Below are 23,367 nucleotides of genomic sequence, written 5' to 3' on the forward strand. Positions count from 1 at the left end.
TTTTTACCTGGTTTAATGAGGGCTTTATTAATCCAATTTTTCTTTTGTGTTTTTGTGCAGCCAATTTTTTTCTCCTTTTCTAATGACTTTATTAAACCATGTTATGTGTTATGAAACCATATCCTAGTCTCCCAATTGAGCAGCCTTTGTTTTTCTATTAGCATATATTTCTTAAAATGGCTGCAAACTGTATAGCTCCAATCTCCATCACTATTCCTCAAAGCCCAGCTATCTGCAAAGAAAACTCTCCATCCACGGAATTCAAAAGTGCAGGACATAAGCAGTTCGAATAGAATATTGGGAAGTTACCTCAAAATTACCATTAATGCTTCATTGTTATGGGAGCTAGTGTTTTTTTCCTACTGTTGAGGACAACTTTAATGTTGAATCCCAGTTTATTAACGACCTTTACATAAATATGGATATTTATTATCTTAGTACTATGCCAGTTTACGTTTGGAAATAGCAATTAAGAATATCAGAAAGTGTAGCCAGTGTCAAAAATCGTCAGACTTAAATTTTTATTCAGGAAGTTCAGTGGGTTTATTTCTGTACACATGTATAATTAATATTTTGTTTACCATAGGCATCAACACAAAACACCAGAAAACTAAGATAACAAACTTCAATTGCAATTTTATGTTCAAGTTACACTTATTTACTGTTCTTTTTCTCACCTCCTTCCTGCTCTCCCACTCTCATCCAGGGGCTGACATTATTTGCATGTTTTCTTATTTAAAAAAGCCATTTAAAATTTTAAGTCAAAGATCAACATGGATTAAAATGTCCCATCTCTGGAAGACCAATTTTGAATTTCATAGTAATTTAATGCCTGCCCAGAAAAGATACACAAAAGTCACTTCCTTCCAGGTTACTTTGTTGATAGGGCCTGTGCTGCTTCCCTATTGTGCTGTATCAAACCGCTTCAAAATTCACTGGTCTAAGTCAATAACCTTTCATTTTCGTGAGCCTATGAGTTAGCTGGACATTTCTTCTCATTTTTTGCTAGACTCCCTTATGTGTCTATGGTCAGCGGTGGGTAAATTAGAAAGCTCTGTTGATCTTGGCAGGGCTCTCTCACATATTTGGGGGTTTGCCGGGATAAGCTGGCTCCCAATCACATGGCCTTTCATCTTCCATCAGACTAGCCCAGGCACGTTCTCATTGCATGGCAGAGTTCCGAGAGGGAGAGCAGAAGTGTGCAAAGCCACTCAAGGCCTATCGATGGTGGATTCAAGACGTGGGGGGAAAAAACCCTTCATCTTTTAATGGGAAGAGCTACAAAGGTACATTGCAACAGGTATGGAGATAGGGCATCCATTAATGGTGGCCATCAGCTGTGGGTCACGCACATAACTGTGCTGCTCTTGACTGTGATCTCTCACATATTTGGGGGACACTAGCACTATGCTGCCCTTGGACAGCCCCAGCTGGGACAAGTGGGGTCTGTTCCACATGTTCTCTTGCTTCCCAGCAGCCTTATTCTTCCCACACAGCAGGAATTGAAGAGAAGATTTAGAAAGGACCATGATCTTGCGGCCTAGAGATGGAGCTGGCACATCATCACTTCCGCCACATTCTGTTGGCCAAAGTTACAGCGTGTAAGGAATGAAACTTTCCCCCAAAAGTCCTATGTTGAAAGCAGATCCCCAGTGTGAGGGTATTCGGAGGTGGGGCATTTAGGAAGTGATTAGGTCATGAGGGTGGAGCCCTCATGAATGACTGTTTCCATTCCTTCTATTTTCAATAGTCTCTGAGTTAATGATAATTGTCTCTATTCTCATGTTAGCAAGATGGCAAACTAGGAAGTCCCAATGCTCATCTCTCCCACAAAACCAACAAAAACAATGAATAAACATCTATATGGCAATAAGACTAGCTCTAAGAGAGCTCCAGTGTACAATAGAGAAGTGCAATAAAGAAGCTGAAAAAGAGGGAAAACAACTACAAGACAAACAAAGCAGTGAACAAAATGGCAGCAGTAAGTTCTCACTTCTCACTAATTACTTTGAATGTAAACACATTAAACTTACCAATTAAAAGGCATAGAATGGATAAACATGCTCTAGTGATACGCTATCTGCAAGAGAGACTGTATTTATTTATTTTTATTTTTTATTTTTAGAGGGATAGGGAGCACGAGTGCGGGACAGGGTCAGAGGGAGAAAGAGACAGAGTTCCAAATAGGCTCCGTGCTCAGCACAGAGCCTGACAAGGAGCTCGATCCCATGACTCTGGGACCATGACCTGAGCCCAAACCAAGAGTCAGATGCCCAAATGACTGAGCCACCCAGGTACCCCTGACAAATTTTTAAAATATCCATTTGGGGGCACCTGGGTGGCTCAGTCAGTTAAGCCTCTGACTTTGGCTCAGGTCATGATCTCATGGTTCATGAGTTTGAGCCCCGCATCGGGCTCAGTGCTGACAGCTCAGAGCCTAGAGCCTGCTACGGATTCTGTGTCTCCCTCTCTCTCTGCTCTCTCTGCTCCTCCCCTCCTCACACACACTCTCTCACTCTCTCTCAAAAATAAATAAAAAAAAAATAAAATATCCATTTGATTCTTTTAAAAAAGCAACAACATAAATATACACGTTTAAATAAACATGTTTTCAAACTTATTTTTATAAATAGTAAGTATAAATTCCAAGACAAAACAAATAGAGTGGCATTGTCTCATTTTTGTGAACGTATTTGTAAAAAGTTTCAACTAAGAGAGACTCACTTTAGAATTAAACATACATAGGCTAAGAGAACAAGTCCTTTCATGCAAATGGTAACCATGAGAAAGCAGAGGTGGCTAGATTTATATTATACAAAATAGACTTTAAGTCCCAAACGGTCGGTCTCTAGAGACAAAGAAGGTCATTATATAATGATAAAAGTGTCAATTCAAAAGGAAGATGTAACAATTATAAATATATAAACACCCAACATCAGAGCACCTGAATTAATTAATTATCCATATAAATATGCAAAACAGAGCTGAAGGCAGAAATTGACAGCAATAAACAATAGTAAAGGACTTCAATACCCGCACTTAGAAAACCCAGACAGAAAGCCAATAGAGAAAGAGCTGGCTTGGACAACACTGTATACCACATGGCGGGGGGGGGGGGGGGGAGGGGGTGGCTAGGTGTTGTGTTGATGATGAGTGTGACAGGTCTCAATCCAGCAGAATAACCTGGACCTGCATGGCAGTCAGGGGTTTCAGGAATAGCAAGAGAGCAAGCCTTGATGTGCAAGTGCTTTTCAAGCCTCTGCTAATATTTGCTGACGTCCCATTGGTCAAAGCAAACAACATGGCCAACCCGGATGCAAGGAGTGGAAGGACAGAGTCCACTTCTTGATGGGAGGGCCTGTGGTATCCCACTGCAAGAGCAAGCATGCAGAAAGGGAAATGAGATGTGGTCACATTTGTACAATCGCCACACTCCTCTCATTTCATCCCCTATCCCTCTCCCTTCATCGCTTACTCTACTCCAGACAAACCAACCTCTTCCCCTTTCCTCAGAAATGGCAGACATGCTCTCACCTCAGGACCTTTGCATATGCTGATCTTACCCAAAATATCCTTCCATCAGATATCCATATAGCTAGTTCCTTTGGCTCCTTCAGGCTACTGGGTTGGCAATTTGGCCTGGACCCAGCCGGGCAATTTTTCTGTTCTTGGCTGAGATCCCTCATGTGTCTGTGATGATCTGGTAGGTCAGCAGGGTGCTAGGAAGGCTTCAGCTCTGATGGCTTGGGTCTGCTCTGCATTACTTCTCACCCACCAGCAAACAAGACTGGGCTTGTTCACGTATTAATCATAGGGTTGGTTCCATGACAGTGTAGAAGCACCGTCAAGGCCTCTAGAGACTTAGCTTGGAACTAACACAATGTTACTTCCATTGCATTCTGTTGGCCAAAGCAAGTCAGAAGGCCACATTATCAGACTCAAGAGTTGAGGAAATAGATTCCACTCCTTAACGGGAGGAGCTTCAGAGTCACATTGCAAAGGGGCAGGAATACAGGGAGGGGAATAAATGTAGCCATTCTGGCAAGCAATGCACCATAATGTGCCATTTTCTGTATTTTTCTTCAAAACAATAGTCTCCAGCTTAAAGGAGTGTATCTTTCATTACTCCCGCAATTATGTTTGCCCGTGTCTCCTTTCTCTTCTCTATCATTTGGAAGTTCTATCAGACAGACATTGACTTGCCTTTATGTGTTCTCCATACCTCACAACGTTTCTTTCCTAGCTTTGCTCTCTCTCCCAACACCCATCCCCAGTACGTTCTGAAAGTGTACTTTGTCATCTTCCAGACCTCTAATTTGCTTTCCTGCTGTGTTCCTTCTGCTACTTAGACTTTCGTTTGAGGGAATATTTTCTTTTTTAATCTGGCAATTATATTTTTAATGTTCACAAACTGTTTCCTTTCCAATATACTTTTTTTTTTTTTCATGGTCGCTTGTTCTATTCCTTTACGGATACAAATCCCCCCCTCCACTTTTTTTTTAGTTTTGAAGTTTGTATTTAAACTCCAGTTTGTTAACATACAGTATAATATTAGTTTCGGGTGTAGAATTTAGTGACTCACCACTTATGTACAACAGCCGGTGCTCATCACAAGTGCCCTTCCTAGTACCCATCAGCCATACAGCCCATCCCTTGCCCACCTCCCCTCCAGCAACGCTCAGTTTGTTCTCTACAGTTATGAGTGTGTTTTATGATTTGTCTCTCTCTTTTTTCCCCTATGTTCATTTGTTTTCTTTTTTTAATGTTTATTTATTTTTGAGAGAGACAGACAGAGAGAGAGAGAGAGCAGGGGAAGGGCAGAGAGAGAGGGAGATACTGAATATGAAGGAGGCTCCAGGCTCCGAGCTGTCAGTACGGAGCCTGATGCAGGGCTCAAACCCACAAAGTACAAGATCTTGACCTGAGCCAAAGTTGGACGCTTAACTGACTGAGCCAGCCAGGGGCCCCACATTTGTTTTGTTTCTTAAATTCCACATATGAGTAAAATCATACGGTATTTGTCTTTCTCTGACTTATTTTGCTTAGCATAATACACTCTAGCTCCACCCATGCCATTGCAAATAGCAAGATTTCATTCTTTTTGGTGGCTGAATACTATTCCATCACATATATATATATATATATATATATATATATATATATATAATACTATTCCATCATATATATATACCACATCTTTATCCATTCATCAGCCGATGAACATTTGGGCTCTTTATTTAGCTATTGTTGATAATGCTGCTATAGGTGCATGTATCCCTTCGAATCAGTATGTTTGTATCCTTTGGGTAAACACCAAATAGTGCAATTGCTGGATCACAGGGTAGATTTTGTTTGTTTGTTTGTTTTTGTTTCTTTACCTTTTTTTGAGGAACCTCCATACTGTTTTCCAGAGTGGCTGCACCAATTTGCATTCCCACCAACAGTGTAAGTAAGAGGGTTCTCCTTTCTCCGTATCCTGGCCAATATGTGTTGTTTCCTGTGTTGTTCATTTTCAAAATCCTCTTGAATCTGTCTCTTGAGGACATTTTCCAAAGTTTTCCTCTGTTCAGCCTTGCATCACTTTTTCATGCTGTTCATCATCTTCAGGTAATGGGCAATTATTTTTCAGCTGCCCTCTTCTGAGCTGTTCAAGTTAATTATTAATGATCCTAATGTGAATACTGTCTCTGTTGTTACTCTGGATCACATAATGTTGAGTTATCTATTAGAGAAACAATTCAGTAGAAAATCCGTTATTGTAATTTGGAGTATCTGCTCTTGTGACTTTCAGAAAGGGGTTTCTGCTCAAGCGCTGTGTGATTTGTGTCTCCTTGGCATCTTAATGCATATGGGAGGGCTTTCCTGATTAGCAGTCTTAAAGGGCTCTCACTGAACCCCTGCTACAGCTGCTTTGAAGCAGATTTTTGTGAAGGTTTCCCTCCTGGTCCCCAAAGTGAAGCTCCTGTATTTCAAAAAGACCACTTTTTTTTTTTTTTGAGCCAGACTATTGTAAACACACCTTACAAATTCGGTGAAAATTCATTCAGCCATTTTCATGTGATAGTGATATGTGTTGATAAATACTCAGCACTGCATTGGTTATAACTGCAAGTAATTGAAAACCTATTTGAAAATCATTTGGCTATATGGTGCACCATTACACTGTTTGAATTTTCTAACCATGTATAGGTTTTAAAAAATGTCATCCGGAGTTAACCGGTAGTAGGGTTACATGGAATTTTTGTTTCCTTCCTTATACATTTAAAAAAAATTTTAATGTTTATTTATTTTTGACAGAGAGAGAGAGCATGAGGGGGAAGGGCAGAGAGAGAGGGAGACACAGAATCTGAAGCAGGCTCCAGGATTCCAGCCGTCAACACAGAGCTCCTTCCTTATACATTTTAAACTAAGAGGAAAAAATTACTTAAAAAGCAAATTATGCAATATTAGCTCAACAATGTAAAAATGCATAGAAAAAAATAGCAGAAAAGAATGCCAAAATGTTATTGGTGGTTATCCTCAGGTTATGGATGGTTTGTTTTTTTTTTTAATTTTTTTTTCAACGTTTATTTATTTTTGGGACAGAGAGAGACAAAGCATGAACGGGGGAGGGGCAGAGAGAGAGGGAGACACAGAATCGGAAACAGGCTCCAGGCTCTGAGACATCAGCCCAGAGCCTGATGCGGGGCTCGAACTCCCAGACCGCGAGATCGTGACCTGGCTGAAGTCGGACGCTCAACCGACTGTGCCACCCAGGCGCCCCGTATGGATGGTTTTTAAAGTATTTTCTGTATTCTTCAAATTTCTTTACTGAATATGTAGTGTTTCTTAAGCAAAAAACAGTTGAACAAAAGTAAATTTCACAAGATGAACAAACACATAGGATTTATGTATTATGCTTATACAACGTAAGTCATGAGTTTTTATCACTATAATGTTGGTGCCTAAAATCATTTAAATAAGGAATGGCTGGTATATTTCTGGAATCGTTAGGGAAGACAACTGTGGCTTTGCTAAAACATATTGAGGCTTCAATGGAGACAATATATAGGTCCACACTCTGGCCCCAGGTCTCTCTTCTGAACTCTCGGAAGGTTTATTGAGCATATTACTCACTATGCACATGTCCTTTACTTCAGTATTCCCATGTAAGTGGTTTCCTGAAAGAAGGTTCATGTCTTAAAAGTCACTGTATTGTCTAGAATGCCTAGCACAAAGCTGTCCTTAAGTAAGTGTTTACTGATATACACTATGTCAAACAGCTTGACAGATTCAGCAGGTAAAAAAACAATTAGCCCAGACAGATGTGTACAGTGTATTACTCACATAGACAGCAAAAGCAAGATCTTTATCCTGTCAGCTACCCATGTCACTTGTCCCACAGGGGGACCCTGAAATAAAAAGGGCCGGATAACAGACAATATGAATAGTGGGGTACCTTGTTGCTGAGCGGCCAACACAACACCATAGCCAGGACGTGTTTATAGCCTGCGGCTAATCTCTACTCTCTAGATAAAACCTGGTGAGTGGGCGAGTCAAGCTCATTAGAGTAAGTGGGAGATGTAAGCGAAGAAACAGCAACAACTTCAGGTTTAGCTGGTAAGGCTAAGAGGCAAAATGCCCTGATGATGTGGGTGAGGAGTTTGGTCTCAGTTTATGGAGCATCATGTAAAGTTTTAAGGAAGCGTTATGTCAGGATAGCTGTTGAGCCCAAATCAGAGAAAAAGTTTAAATGGTTATTATAGGATTATATTATCTGCTTTTGAGGGTTTAGGAGGATATATTGTAGCAATGGGCGTCTATGAAGTCACTAAAAAGACCCACGCCTTTATTGCTTTGAAATTCCATTTCGAGATGATTTCTCCATTTACCTAGTTTCTTAGTTTGCCTAAAATAAATTAACTGGTCCAATTATCCTTAGAACGCAAGAATGAGTCTATAGATAATTTCTTAATATATAATATTGTAATATAAATCTAAGAAGCCACATGTGAAAAATTAAGTTTATAAATCATGGAAAATGCCTATCACGTGGAAGTTCTCCCTGATTGTATTTTTCTTGCAAATATGAATATCATGGCTGAAGACCTAACATAAGTTAATATTCATAAGTGGGAAATTCTTGCAATGAAACCTGGTTAGATTATGATTTGCTTCAGAGAAAAGCCTTGGAATTAACTGACCTCAAACAGGGACAGTATATACTGAAGTGCGTGCGTGCACACACACACACACACACACAAAATCCTAACCTTAGAAGAGTACTAGACAAGGATCCAGAAGCCTCCTGACTCTAAGACTAACTCACTGACCTGAACCATTTCCTTGCCTTTGTGGGGGTTTAACTACTCGGTTTCTAACACATTTTCCAATTCTGACACACTGAATCTAAGACTTACATAATGTACCATGGTTCATTAACTTGTTTTTTTCTAATAATTCTTTAGAACAGTAACATATTCATTACATAATGCCCTACTGATATCTCCTTGTTGAACTGTAGTTGTTTATTGTTCTAATAGTGTCAAATATTGAGGATTACGAGACCCATAGAAGGAAATGCACGATTTGTGCAATTCACATGCTTGGGTAAATCTCAGTCACTGCTTCCTAGGAAGCAATAATGGCTGTGACAAACTAATAGGACTTTAGTCCAAACAGAGAATCACGGTCTGTAATGAAATTATGTAAAGACTCCAATTAATGAGTTTGTTATTAAACATTTCATGTTTACAGATGTTAGCTCCCTGGGTTTTTATCAGTGATAAATATAAAAGTAAATGTGAATTTGAAAAGTGCTAGGTTTTCACTTTAGGAGGCATCTCCAAATCTCTGCTTTGCTTTTCAACAAATGAGTCTTGTAAGAGCTCTCTGGGTATTAGGAATACAGTATATGGATTCAAAATCCTGACTTTTAAGAAATGTCTTTTTAAAAACTGTAAGGCCAAGCTCTGCACTTATTTTTATTTTTTTTTAATTGACAAAGGAATTAAGAAGCAATTTCTGGTTTTATACTTCATTGCCTCTGAGCTGGCTTTCCTGTTTAATTCCTGTGCTGTATACATTCTTAATAATTTAATATTTGAAGTATAATAAAGCTAAAAAGATGCAGACATCCTGATATGGGAAATCAAAATTGCAATTAAACTATCGTCTGAGTCACTCATTAGGGAGAGATCTTTTGAAGTGTTATTGTAAGTAATAAAATTGCCTTAGGGGTTTTCTCGCAACAGGTTCGGTTTATTTGACTACAAAGGCATTGGTTTTGAATGCATAATTGCTTTTAACTGAATATTTGTGTCCCCTCAAAGCTCCCATGTTGAAACCTAATTCCCGATGTGAAGGTATTTGGAGGTGGGGTCTTTGGGAGGTGATGAGGTCGTGAGGGTGTAGCCCTCCTGCATGGTAATAATGCCCCAGAGAGCTCCCTTGCCTCTTCTGCCATGTGAGGACACCTTGAAAAGATCGCAGTCCACGAACCAGGAAGCGAGTGACCCTGAATCTGCTGGTACCCTGACCTTGGACCTCTGGGCCTCCAAAACTGTGAGAAACCAATGTCTGTTGTTTATAAGTTACCTAGTCTATGGCATTTCGTTACAGCGGCCTGAACGGATTAAGGCAGTAACAGAAGGAAATATTAATCTTGGTACTTAATTTAGTCACGTGACAGAGAGAACCATATTGGGAAAAGATTTGTGAAATAAGCAATATCAATGACGCTGAGAACCACAGTCTCACACATAACGTGTGACTCTTGTATGGCAAGCACACAATTTATTTTGAATGTTAGTGCAAATACCATCTTTACTAGTATTATTATTATTATTTTGATCAATAATAAATATCTCTCACAAGATCTATTTGAAACTCAACCTTAGGAAGGCAGAGAGGCAGCTGGTAAGAACAGCAGTGACTTGGCTTCCATTTCTAACTCTGCCACATTTTCAGAATTGTTCCTTTGGTCAAATGCTATCCCTGCCGTGGTCCTTCGTTACCTCATTTGTAACATGAATAGGTTAGACTGGAGGCCCTTAAAGGATTCTCAAAATATGGTCCCAGACTTACTGCTGGGCAATAAGTTTTCACCTGATGGGTTATAAATGAATCTAAAATAAAAGTATGAGTCCTTTCCCTGCGTATTGCTGACAATAGGCACATAGTTCCAGAGACTACCATTTTATGTTCAATGAGAACTTTCTTGTTTAACACTCACAGAGCTTCCTCTGTATCTGGCACTGCCCTAAGACATTTTTTAAAATTTATTTTTGAGAGAGAGAGACAGAGAGAGAACACATGAGTGGGGAGGGGCAGAGAGAGAGGGAGACAGAATTCCAAGCAGGCTCCTTGCTGACACAGCTCAGAGCCCGACACGGGTCTGGAACCCACGAACTGTGAGATCATGACCTGAGCTGAAATCAAGAGTCAGATCCTCAACCGACTGAGCCACGCAGGTGCCCCTGTTTTAAGAAATTTTTAAATACTGGTTAAGTGTGTTTAATCCTCATAACAACACTGTGGGTTGATGATGCTTTTATTGTCCCCAATTTATGGGTGGAAAACTGAGGTGCAAAAAAGTTGGGTAATTTGCTCAAGGACATGCTGCTAATAAGTTGCAGGGCTGGGATTCAAATCTAGACAATCTGGCTCCAGAGTCCATGCTCTCGAACATTATCATGTACAACTAACTCATGAAGAGAGTGATTAAAGGTTTGTAAAGCTTGATATTCATAAGCTAAAATCAGCACACTGCTTAAGTTAATGAAAACTCAAATTTAGGATTCTAAGTCTCCCACAGTGCATGCTCACACAACAGCTTGCTGCTGGAGTCCTCGTGGCTGCTGGAAGGATATTTAAACAGCAGCCCATTTTCAAAGCTGTCTTGAGTGGTTTGTATTTACCAGGGCCGTTTCTTTGCATTTTAATTTTAAATTACCATTGGTGTTTTGCGGTAAATATTTTCGTAAGGAGTGTGCCTTCCTCCGTTCTTAGCTTTCATATTATTCCTCTTTAGGCTTTACCAACAGGAAGAAAGAGGCCCACTACTGAGCCATATAGGTCTTGATGACCTCTCTCTCAGCTATCGAAGACTGTTAAAGCTTTGAGGTTACTCACTTCTTGTAAGGGCTCAGTTTAGTGCTCTCATTCCCGTGAGGTCCTGTATTGGCAGAGTTAGGAGGATGGGGGAGGTGTAATTTTTCCAGCTTCAATTTATTCCTCCAGTGGCTTGTAGGCAATTTTAGGAAGACCCCGTGGAGCGTAAGGTAGGCTGAGGAGGTAAACTACTATACGGTGCCATATTTTTACTGCTCAAGAAACAGTGCGGGTTGCTATTTGAAAATTCAGGTTCTCATTTTTAGTGATAGAAAAAGAAATATGGTTCAGTTTATGCTTTTGGGGTCTCTAGCCATTATAAAGGTCTTCACCAAATCTATGACTTTCTACAACAAAATTTGTAGCTCCTATGAAGCCACATGTCTTAGATTTACAGACATGTGGCAGGTACAGAAATGAAATATTGATGTATCTAGTAAGTCTCAAATTAGAACAATTGCCATGACAACTTATTCAGTCTTCTTTAATAAAACATTTGCACAGTTCAAATACAGAATCAACATTCTGTTGTTTGGCTCCCAGTGTATTATTTTGTGTATGAGATGTCATATGTTTCAATTATGGTATCACATGCTGGTATTTTTAGATATAACGAAACACTGCTATTGCTTGACCATAAAATAACTGTTGCGTGCCCGTCTCGGCCTATTGGTAACCAGTGTCGTGGCTGGACCGGCCCTTGTGACATCCTCAGCAATAACCATTATGAAACTTTGAAGAAAAAAGACTAATTACAAGTCCTAGAAATTACATGGCACAGTTGGGGCCACATGATGAGGCTGAGGGGTATTGAGAATTGGGGAGTGGAATTCTACTTTATCGGGGTTGAGGGTGGGGCCTAGGATTTTGCTGTTTCATTCTTTATTGGTGAATTTAAAACATAAGAGCAGGAATTTAAATTTGGGAAGAGAAAGCACAAGAGACCCAAATGGTCAGCCACTGAAATCAACCAAGTTCTCTAAAACAAAGGAGCCTGCGGGGAAATGGGAGGACTGGCTCTTCATCTAGTCCTGTGGCTGGCAATGTGTTTTATTCAGGACAGTCATCTTGTTATTTATTTATTTATTTGAATCCAAGTTAGTTAACACACAGTTTAGTATTGGTTTCAGTAGTAGAACCGAGTGATTCATCACTTGCACATAATACCCAGTACTCATCCCAACAACTGCCCTCCTTAATGCCCATCACCCATTTAGCCCATCCCCCCACCCACATCCCCTCTAGCAACCCCCTAGTCTGTTCTCTGTATTTAAGAGTCTCTTATGGTTTGCCTCCCTCTCTGTTTTTATCTTATTTTTCCTTCCCTTCCCCTATGTTCATCTGTGGTGTTTCTGAAATTCCACACATGAGTGAAACCATGTGATATCTTTCCCTGACTGACTTATTTCACTTAGCATAATACGCTCTAGTTCCATCCACATTGCTGCAAATGGCAAGATTTCATTCTTTTTGATTGCCGAGTAGTATTCTATTGTATATGTGTACACACACACACACACACACACACACACACACACACACACCACATCTTCTTTATCCTTTAATTAGTGCTTGGATGGGAGATAGCCATCTTTGAAGTGGTTGCCTCAGCAATTAAGCTTAAGTCAGGCACTTGCATTACAAAAAAGAAAAACACAATTGTCAGGGCTTACACTCCAGTAACTCATAAGGAAATTAGGTCATTGGTCTTATCATTAACCAAAATATACCCATAGATTAATTTGCTTATGTATGCCCCTACTGTAGGCAGTCACACTTACAGTATGCCATATCAGCCCTTGAGGGCCAAGGAGGTGCCATCCAGTTGGGAAAAGAGGATATATATATGAAGCAAGTCCGAGATACCAGGGGTCCAGAGCAGTGACGCAAGCAGTAAGTGATAAAGGAATTCAGAGGAGTGACTGGTTGTTGGGGATGGGGTGCTTGACAATGACCATGAGGAGGAGGTAACCCTTGAACCAGATGCAGAATTTTTCCTGCTTCTCCTACTTAAACCTATGGAAAGTGCCATACTAGGGTAGGAGTTCTGCTAGTAGGATCCCCAGACCAACACTGGGCCATAAGGATCCTTCTCATAGGATCTGAATGAATTCTCATTACAAATCCTCCCTTTGGTTGCTATAGACAAATGATAGCAAATTCCAAAACTTTCATTTTATGTATAACCAGAGGCAACCTATGCTAACTTCCTAAGTGAGATGTTAAAAGATTATCAAAGCTTGATATTCATAAACTAAAATGAGTGCATTGCTGATGTGTCCTGAGGACTTAACTTTGGGATTCTACCAAGAAGTCTGGTAGGTGTTGAGCAACACTGTAAAGCCCCCACTGGGCATGCTCACAAGAAGATGTTGGAGTGCCCTTGGCTCTCAGGAGTATGCCTGGTCGGCAAACCATCTGCATTTTCATTATTGTCTGAGTTGATTCTAGTTTTCTATGGTTGTTTTCTTGCTTTTTAATTTTAAAATGCTATTGGTTTAGCCCCATTATTATCTATTTAATTTGTTGTGCATGTTTTTGTTAATCTTTGAAGTGTTAATGGTACATGGTTGCATTAAGTGTTTGTGCCAACGTTTTGCAATAACTAGGCTTTAAAATATGCATGTGATACAATCCAAATATGATTACTCATACTCTAAGGGTTATAGTAGGTATGTACGTAACTTCCTCCCAAATGTGTTTATATAATAAAGCTTCATTATTAAAATATTTAATCTTTCATCCTGTAAATATTTACTGAAACCCTACTATTGATCCCCTCACCACAAATGCACCCCAACAAGGCTTTTCATCCTACAAAATGACTTCACAATCTACTCAATTGCTCAGGCTAAAAACTTAGGAATCAGCCTTGAATTTCCCTTTTCTCCTTATATGTCACATTCAACCCATCTATATAAGTCTTGTGACTTCTCTCTATCTGCAAAATATATTCTAAATTCAATTGCTTCTCATTATCTTCACTCTTACTCCCATAGTCCAAGCCATCAGGTCTCTTGCCTGAGTTATTGCAATAGCCTCAAAATTAGTGTCCTTGTCTCCTCACATGACCTTCCCTCCCATGAAGTTCATCCTACACATAGCAAAATGAATGTCTTAAAACATAAATCAGATATACCACTCTACCACTTAAAATTTTTTAAGCATATCTCATTCACAACCAAAGGAGTGTCCATTCTCTCTTTCTGGCCTTTCTTCCAAAGGCTTTCCATGGTCTGACCTCTGCCTAACATGCTCACCTCATCTTCTGCTGCCCCCCCCATTTACTTTGTTCCAGCCACACTAGCTTTCTCCTTCACTGTCCAACATGCCAATATTTCCACCTCAGGGCCTTTCAACTTGCTGTTCTTTCTACTTGGTATGCATTATTCTTCATTTTTTCATATGGGTGACTCCTTCTCATCATTCACGTCTCAAGACAAGCATTTCCCCCTCCTTAGACAAGCCTTCCCTGACCACGTAAGTTAAAGCAGCCCTTCCAGTCACTCTCCACAGCACCCCATTTTTGTTTTCCTCAGAGCTTGCATCAATACCCGAATTTGTCTAATCTCTTCATGTACACATGTGTATTCCTGTCTCTCCTCAATGGAGTCTAAGCAGCAACTGTCCTTTTCATGGTTCTATAAGTTAGGAGGCTTTTAAATCAAGCAACAGAAGGCCTGATTCAAACTACCTTAAACCATAAGGAGATATATTTTTTTAATAATTTTTTTAATGTTTATTTATTTTTGAGACAGAGAGAGAGAGAGAGAGAGAGAGAGAGAGAGAGAGAGAAACACAGCACAAGCAGGGAAGGGGCAGAGAGAGAGGGAGACACAGAATCTGAAGCAGGCTCCAGGCTCTGAGCCACCAGCACAAAGCTTGAAGCGAGGCTCGAACTCATGAACTGCAAGATCATGACCTGAGCCGAAGTTGGATGCTTAACCGACTGAGCCACCCAGGCACCCCATAAGGAGATTTCTTATTGCATATTACACAGAGTCCAGAAGCAGAGTGGTTATAGCATTGGTTAAATCAGTGATTTAGCAATACTGTCAAGGACCCGGGTTCTTTCCACTTATGTACATTTGACCATCGTCAGCCTCAGACTTACCTTCTCATGGTGGAAAGGTGGCTTCAGTGGCTCTACAAAAAGCAGCCTCACAAGGCACTACCCAAAAGTCTGAGGAGACAACTTCCCTTTCTTGTGTCTCTTTTCAAGGGTGAAGAAGTCTTTCTCAGAAGCCTCCCAGTACCTTTCCCCTCGCATTTCACTGGCCAATAAACTTATTGACTGACCTACTCTGCTAGATACACATAGCTGAGAAAACAAGCAAAATCCTTAGTCTTATGTAGTGGTGTTTACTGGAATTACTGAGGGGACACCCTTCTTCCCAACCAGGTTTGGAACAATTCGAGAAAGCAAAGAAATGACATGTGGACTCAGATCATCATCTTTTGAACCTTTAGAGGCTTGGAGCATGTGGCCTTGGGTCTGTTAGCTAACTGGGCTTGCTAATACAGAACCCTGAAGTAGGCAAGTCTGCTCACCCAGTCGCAGCAGCACAAAGCTGGAAAAGCTCCCCTAAGCCTCTCATAGAGGCAGACTTCCTGGAGTAGCAGACAGAAGATAGAAGCAAAGAGAAGGAGGCCAGAGCTAAGCTTGATCTTTCCAAACTGACCAATTGGATAAATCACTCTTCCTCTCCAAGGCAGACTGAGTAAAGGATTGGAAAAAGAGCAGGTGACCAGGAATGTACTTAGGGAAAATCCTTCCACACTGAAATCAGAAGTGGGGAAAAAGTATTCCCCATTTAACAGAGCTTGCTTAATTATTATTGAATTTCTCTTCCATTGGAAAAGCGGAATAAGTAAGGTAGGCAGGCCACGGTGTTCTTTGTTCATCCTAAGAAGGCTTTGGAAAATAATGTTTCGGAATTGCTTTCTAGAAAACGTTCTTTGTTACATAAAGCCATACTGTAATAGAGTGTGAGCCCCAATGCATGATACAAGTGTATTTTGTTTGCACAAATGTATGCATGTTACATACAAATTGTCCACTTTTTCTTGGCCCTCAGTGATGGTTGTCTCTCCCATGTTTCACTTGGGGGGCTTCCACATGTGACAGTTTGGGCCAAGATAAACCAGGTTGGTACCCAGAGCTTCTGAAGTAGAATCAGAGGGTATAGCCAAATCATAGCTGAGAAAAGCACAACCAAGACTTCAGTGTTGGAAAAACAGTATGAAGTTTTAGGTCCAAGATGTGAGGTGAGGCTGTAAATAGCATAACAAGTCATAAGGGTCAATGTTAGGATGAAAAGGATTGCTTAGGACACTGAATAAAAGGTAGGTTGTGAAGCAGATCAGAACAGAGATTGAAGATAAAAGTAAGGGTGCCCCTACATTGTGGGTGAAGGTGGAGGTGGCCTGAATCCATGCTGTGGATGTGATTTTCAAAGGAGCTTTGCAGGGCTAGATGTCAACTGTATTCAACGCATGCTCTATGAAATCTTGGGAAGGATTGGATCCATCATCCTTCCACACTCCCTTGTATTGTCTGTTTAAGCCAGGTGTGTGTAGAGCTGGGTAGGAAATGGATTGCTTACATGCTACAGCGGTTAGAGCAAACTTGTAAGCAGCTTTCACAACCACGTTGGGAGCTATGGAACAGTAGTGTTGCCCTGGAGGTTCCTAGGTTAACTATGTTAGCATCTTGTTCAGACTGGGCTCTAGAACTGTGGGGTAGGGTATAAGGGGATTCTGTCAGTTTCTCTTCATGACGAGGGCTTGGAAATAAGGCTCATGTGTTTTTCTAAATGTTTATTATTATTATTATTATTATTATTATTATTTATTTATTTTTGAGAGAGAAACAGAGCATGAGCAGGGGAGGGACAGAGAGAGAGGGAGAGACAGAATCCAAGCAGGCTCCAGGCTTTGAGCTGTCAGCACAGAGCCTTATATGGGGTTTGAACCCACAAACTATGAGATCATGACCTGAGCTGAAGGGGGACACTCAACCGACTGAGCCATCTATGCCCCACCCCCTTTTTAATTTGAGTATAATTGACACAAACTGTTACATTAGTTGCAGGTATAGTTATCCAACAACTCTATACAGGTTCATGTATTTTTTACCGTCATTACATATCATATCAAAAAAAGCACTTACGTGAGTTTGCAACAAGTGCCCACTACTTCTACCCTAGTGAGTTTCTGTTAAAAATGTTCACTCAGATTTATGTGCAACTACATACAGGAATGTTCACTCCCCTCCAAATGTTTCTGTTGAAGTCTCCAATAAGAATTACCTTTCAGAAATGTCACGTAATAAGTTTTTGATTAAGATTGTGATTTTCTTTAGGTGCAATCAAATAAATTTGTTATTTAGAACTGGCCATCCAAAGGGACATTTTTTGATCAAAAGTTTGATAGATAGCTGAATTGGGAGAGTTAAACGGTTAAGACCTACATGTGTTTCACTTCTTGCAAATTTTATTTTTTATTTTCATTGATGAGAAATTAGGCAAAATTATTGAAGTGCTAGCATTTTAATTTTAATTCCTTTGTTAAATAAATAATACATTAGCTATCCTGCCCCACAGGGAAGAATATAATTGAAATACCGAACTCATTTCTTTGATACAGAAATAGTAAGAGGTAATGGCATACATACTCTGACACTTTAGCCACTTTTTGGAATCCCTGGGAGACTGGGTGGGTTGATGTAACAATGTCACATTTTTGGTAGAAACAAACAGCTTCCTCCAGTTATTTCTGTACCAAAATCTATTCATTTCCACGGTAGTTTGTTTCAGAAGTTTCTATATCTAGCTAATGTAAGAGTATCTTTGAAGTCTCTTATGAAGCTTTGTATTACATATGGAGATTTAAAAATTAATATTATATATTACATATGGATATTTAAAAATTAATATTATATCATACTTTGCTTTATAAAATGATGTGGTCCTCTAATGAAACTGAACACTTTGAGAGTCTAGGAGTGGTTCATTGAGGAGTAATTCAGGAAAGGAATGGATAGACACAAAATAGAACAATCTTAGTTATGAGATGGTGATGTCAATGGTGTACCTACAACATGGCCCCACTAATTCCTTACTAAATATAGTAGTGACAACTGCTATTATGGGGCCATTCGTCCATGTATCACACTATTCTGTAATTATTTATGTGTCTACTTCCCTCTCTGCAGCGTGAGTTTTTCAGGGCCACAGTCCATGTCTCATTCATTTCTCTCTCTATTCCCTGCAGTGTTCAACTCTGTGCCAGGCCAAACACAGTTGCTCTGTTGCTTGCTGTTTGCTTTGTAAAAGAAAACAGAACTGTATCGATTTTTCTTCTTTTTTTAACTTAGAAATTTACTCTGTTTAATCCACAAGCTTTATATAGCTTTAGTTTAAAAACAACAACAAAACAAAACAGAAACAGTGAAAACAGCACACTATTTCAAAGTCTGGGCCCTTCCAGCCTTCCAAATATGAGAGCTCTGAAAGTTGTATATACCAGTTGGAAGACCAAGACAAAATTATGAATGGAGCTGTGACATTTCATAAAACAAACTTTTATATAACTGAAGGATCCTTCCTGGAACTAGTTAATTGCCTTTACAAAAAAAAACCCACAACAGAATAGAATGAAATTGCAGTGTTCCAAACCAACTTGTAACACATCCATATAAACCCACAGTGTCTTGGCAAACAACATGCTTTCATTTTCCGTCTCATCCTAGAGCTCAAATCCGGATTCATTTCACCAGGGACTCCACAGGCAACAGGAAAGATTGTGGCATTAAAATAGTCGTTTATACTTCTGTGGTAGTTCAACAGTGGTCTGGGCTAGCTTGCAAACCATATAAGGTTGGAAGCATTATAACTTAAATGGGTGCTAAGATTCAAATAAGAAAAAAATAAAGAAAAAAATGAAAAGAAAGAAAAACCTCTGGGAATAGCCAAGGCCTTTAACCATAAGAATGCCAACAATATTTAAACCCCATTTTTAAAAAAGGGGATTTTTTTTTGGCTAAAATATTTCACTGTAAATGAATTTATGTCAGCTGTCAACGAAAGAATGTCACTAACACACTGTGGACACTTTTCACAGTGTAAATCCGTGCCCTTTTTTTATACAGTGAACTTCAATCTAGCAATTATTACAACAAATGTTATATAGTTTAAAGCTCAAACACACTCTACAATTTTGAAATTGAATTGCATACAAACCGAATAAAATGTACATCGTGACACACATTCCCACCTAAGACTGTGGGGACACTTGAGCCTTCCGCATCGGCCTAGCACCTTTTCGCGCAGGTGGTTTTCTAAGTCATCGAGGTTGTCTTTGGGCTCACTTTTGGTCTCCTTCTTAGGCTCAGGCTCTGCCTCTGATTCCTGCTGTGCTGTTGTGGTTGTGGGAGCAGCAATGGCTGCAGGGGTTACAGCAGCCGCAGCTGCAGTGGCTGAGGCCACGGCCTTTTCCTTCCTGTGTTTTGTGCTTCTTGTGTTTATCCTTCTTGTGTTTCTTGTCCCTCTTTTTCTTCTTTTTCTTTCCACCTCCTTTGGGGTCCGAGTTCCTCGCCAGAGATGGGCTTGGTGTTGGCCTTTTAGCCTTTTTGACCAGTACTGCTGGTGACCAGTTGGTAGAGGGTGACAGACTGGACAGGAGACTGAGGTGCTGGGGTTTTCTAACTGCTGGCTCAGGAGATCTTGAGACAAATCAGGAGGGTGAGACCTTCCTTACAGACTGAGGGCTTGGTGAGGGAGGTTTTTCAGAGTTCTGGAGACGCTCCTAACGGGCCTCATATGTGGAGATGGGGACTGCCTTCTTTGGGCTGATGATGATGCTCCTCTTTGAATGGGTGGAGGACTTGAGGAAGTCTGAGGAGCTCGAGGCCATGGTGAGGACGAATGCCGAATGCCGTTTGTTTGGTTGTGGTGACTGGGGCTCCGAGGTAGATTACCTCAGGGAAGACACTTTCCTATGCTTTTATGATAATGAAGGCGAATGTCTCTTGGTGACTGGGGAGCTTCTTCGGGAGGTGGAGAATGGGAGACCTGACAGTTTGGTGGTGAAGACGGCAATTTCCTGCATTTAGGAGGGGAGGGGGTGAAGCCATTTTTCCCTTTGGAGGCAGAGAAGGAGAGTATCTCTGCTGTACTGGAGGAGAGTATCTTCTTGGGGAAGGTGAGTGCTGATGGTGGGAGGGGGGGTGGAGAAAAGGAGTCCGTCGTCGAGGTGGCGGCATGGGAGACCTGCGCCTATGAAGAGGAGGGGCAGGCGAAGGAGAACGGAGCCTTCTGGTGGATGGTGGGAAGGGGCTCCCCCTCCATCTACCACGAGGAGAAGTCTCTTTCTGGTGCTTTCAAGGTGATGGAGAGGTACTCCCAGAAGGGGAATGTCTCCACCACCTGCCTACCTCACTATTCTTCCCATGGGCCCTCTTGGGTCACTCATCTTCTGAGGAAGAAGAGGAACGAGAATCAGATGAATACTGCTGGTTCTGTCATCTGTACTGATGTTTCTGCTGCACAGAATCTGCTACAGCTATTTTGCCACATTTATTTTCTTCCAATTCAGGTAACTCTACTTTTCTAGGCTTAGGTGCTGCTGAAGGGGAGTCTTTTTTCTTGGTACCTTTGTGTTTTCTTGGTACCTTTGTGTTTTGTCGCTGAAGTTCTCCCTGGAGAGACAGAACCAGGACTTTTTCTTGTACGGTTTGACTGCTGAGGTGTTTGGGAATGATGAGTTTTAGGTGGTGGAGCTGCTGGAGGTGATGGCCTATGCCTTCACCTCAGAGGACTTCCTGAAGGAGATAGCCTACCACTTTTTTGAGGGGGGCTGGATGTCCTCTCAGGAGGATTCTTTGGCGGTGACCAGAAACCAGATGAAAAGTATGATGAACTACTTCCAGACAAGGATGCTGATGAACGAACGCCTTCGCCTCACTGGAGATCTACTCCTCCTATACCTGGGTGGAGGCGGCACTCCTCTTGGTGGAGTTCTTCTTCGAGGAGATGGCCACCTTCGAGGTGAGTTTGATCCTGATCGGGATCTATGACACTGTCTAGGTTGAGTATGAGAAGGAGAGCAGACGGTGTCTGGGATCTTGATTTTGAATGTGACTGAGATCTTGGTCAGGTTTCTCCTTCTCTTTCTTTTTTGGAGTTTTTCTCCAGAGAAGATTCTTTAGACTCTGGTACAGGTTCAGGTTTGGGAACTTTCAGGATGTTACTAGTAGAAATGGCCTCTTGTACTGAAGGTCCTTTTACTTTCACTGATGGTTCTGGGAGCTCTGGAGTTTTTTCCTTCTTTTCTGGAGCAGGGGAAGGACTCTGGCTCTTGGTTCTGTGGTGGGGACACTGAGAATAACTGCGCTTTCTCTCTCTCCTGACAGGGGAAACTCATCTTCTAGGGGAAGGAGACCTGAATTTGCATCTTCTTGGGCTTCCAGACCTCTCCCTTTTTTTCTCTGCTGCTTTTTCTTCCTTATCCCTCTTATCCTTGTATTCATCTTGCTTTTTCAAAGATGCCAACTTTTCTTCTTTAATTTGTCTCTGTTTTATTTCTTCTTTCTTCAGTTCTAGAGAAGCAGAAGGGATTCCGGCAATGTTTTCTTGTGCACTTAAGAGCTGGGGCCACAGTTCTCCCATAAATTCTCTGGCATTTTTTCCATTCAAAAGCCCAGTCAGGTTGATTTGCATGATTTTTGAGACTGGATTCTTCACTTCCAGATCATTGAATATAAACTCAATCACAACATCATCCTCAAACCCACGGATTTCTATTACTCGTTTTGTTACCCAAGGCTTTATAACCTCCAAATTTACTTTGCTCATATCCACCTTTTTTTCCAGGCATGCTGCAAATTTCAGCTGCTTCAGTAGCTTCTTCTGTTTGTTGCTGAACCGACTGTCCTTTTCTGCACTTGTTCCAGAATCCTGTGTCCATCTTGCTGCCTCTGTATTGATTTTTCTTATTGTGATGTCAGAGTTCTCATACCCCAAGCTCCAAACTAAGACTGAGATATTAAAAATTTGTACTGTCTTCTTTCCCCCATGCCTATTTTCTTTTTCTAGTAGATGCATACCCTTGATCTCAGCTATTGGATCCACCCTAATGTAAACGTTATGTAGTCAGGGTAGAGGTGCACGCTTGTATATGTTTTTAACTTGTGTATATATTGGGCTGATATTTGAAGGCCATAATAAGATGGATCACGTTTAGATCTTCTAGGTCCTCCATGGGAAAGACTGGCGAAAGCAACCAGCTGTCAGCTCATCAAATTCTTCCCACTCCCTTCTGGCCCTCAGAGCACAAGGCGGCTGGTTTGCTGAGGCTTATGCTCTACGCTTGCTAAAAATGATTTCCAGCCTAAATCCCATTTTGTTAATTAGTGAATCAAATGTCAGTTGTGCTTTCTATGAAGTTTTTCTGTATTTTGAAATACAAGTATATGTGATGGGGGTGGGAACGGGGTGATATTTTATGTGTTCCAATAGCATAAGTATAATAGTTTTCCGAATGTCTGGTTTTGGCAATTTCATAACTAACAGAGGCTACCTGATATAGAACCTGGTGTGAGGCTCTTTGCCTTGAATATTTTGCTATTCTTCTGGCATCACTGCCAGTACCCAGCACCAGGGGATCCCCTCTCATCTTCAGAGCCTTCATGAGTTATCTACAAATAGTAGTGCAATCGACAATTCAAGATACATGACGCCCAGAAAATAAACATAGCAGAACTTAGACATATACAAATATTCACTTCATCCTAAAGATCCTGCCATTGCTCAAAATATGTCCAGAATTCTTTTTGCTTGTAGAGGCAGTCATCCAGCTGAATGAAGACATTTTTCTTATAACTTTACTTTAAAATAGGGGCGCCTGGGTGCCTCAGTCGGTTAAGCGTCCAACTGTGGCCCAGGTCATGATCTTGTGGTTTGTGAGTTTGAGCCCCACATCAAGCTCTGTGCTGACAGCTCAGAGCCTGGAGCCTGCTTCAGATTCTGTGTCTCATGCTCTCTGCCCCTCCCCCACTCACACTCTGTCTCTCTCTCTCCTTCAAAAATAAACAAACATTAAAAAAATTAAAAAAAAACAAAATAAAAAATATCTTGGGCTGAGGACATTATTACCTACCTGATTCAGTGGTTTGGTTGGGTCACTTTTATATATACCCCCAAATCAAAAATGGGTTCACAGAATAAAGAGTTCCCACCATTGAGGAGAAACAAATGAACTAACCAACAAACCCTG

The 23,367-nt window shown here is 40.8% G+C and overlaps 1 pseudogene; it reads right to left on the reverse strand.

Annotated features, from left to right (window-relative positions):
* Nucleotides 1–17,140: 17,140 nt before the first annotated feature.
* Nucleotides 17,141–23,039, reverse strand: LOC101086706 (annotated as a pseudogene).
* Nucleotides 23,040–23,367: the final 328 nt, after the last annotated feature.

The sequence above is a fragment of the Felis catus genome, chromosome X (genome assembly GCF_018350175.1).
Source record: "Felis catus isolate Fca126 chromosome X, F.catus_Fca126_mat1.0, whole genome shotgun sequence".
In the NCBI taxonomy this organism is placed as follows: Eukaryota; Metazoa; Chordata; class Mammalia; order Carnivora; family Felidae; genus Felis; species Felis catus.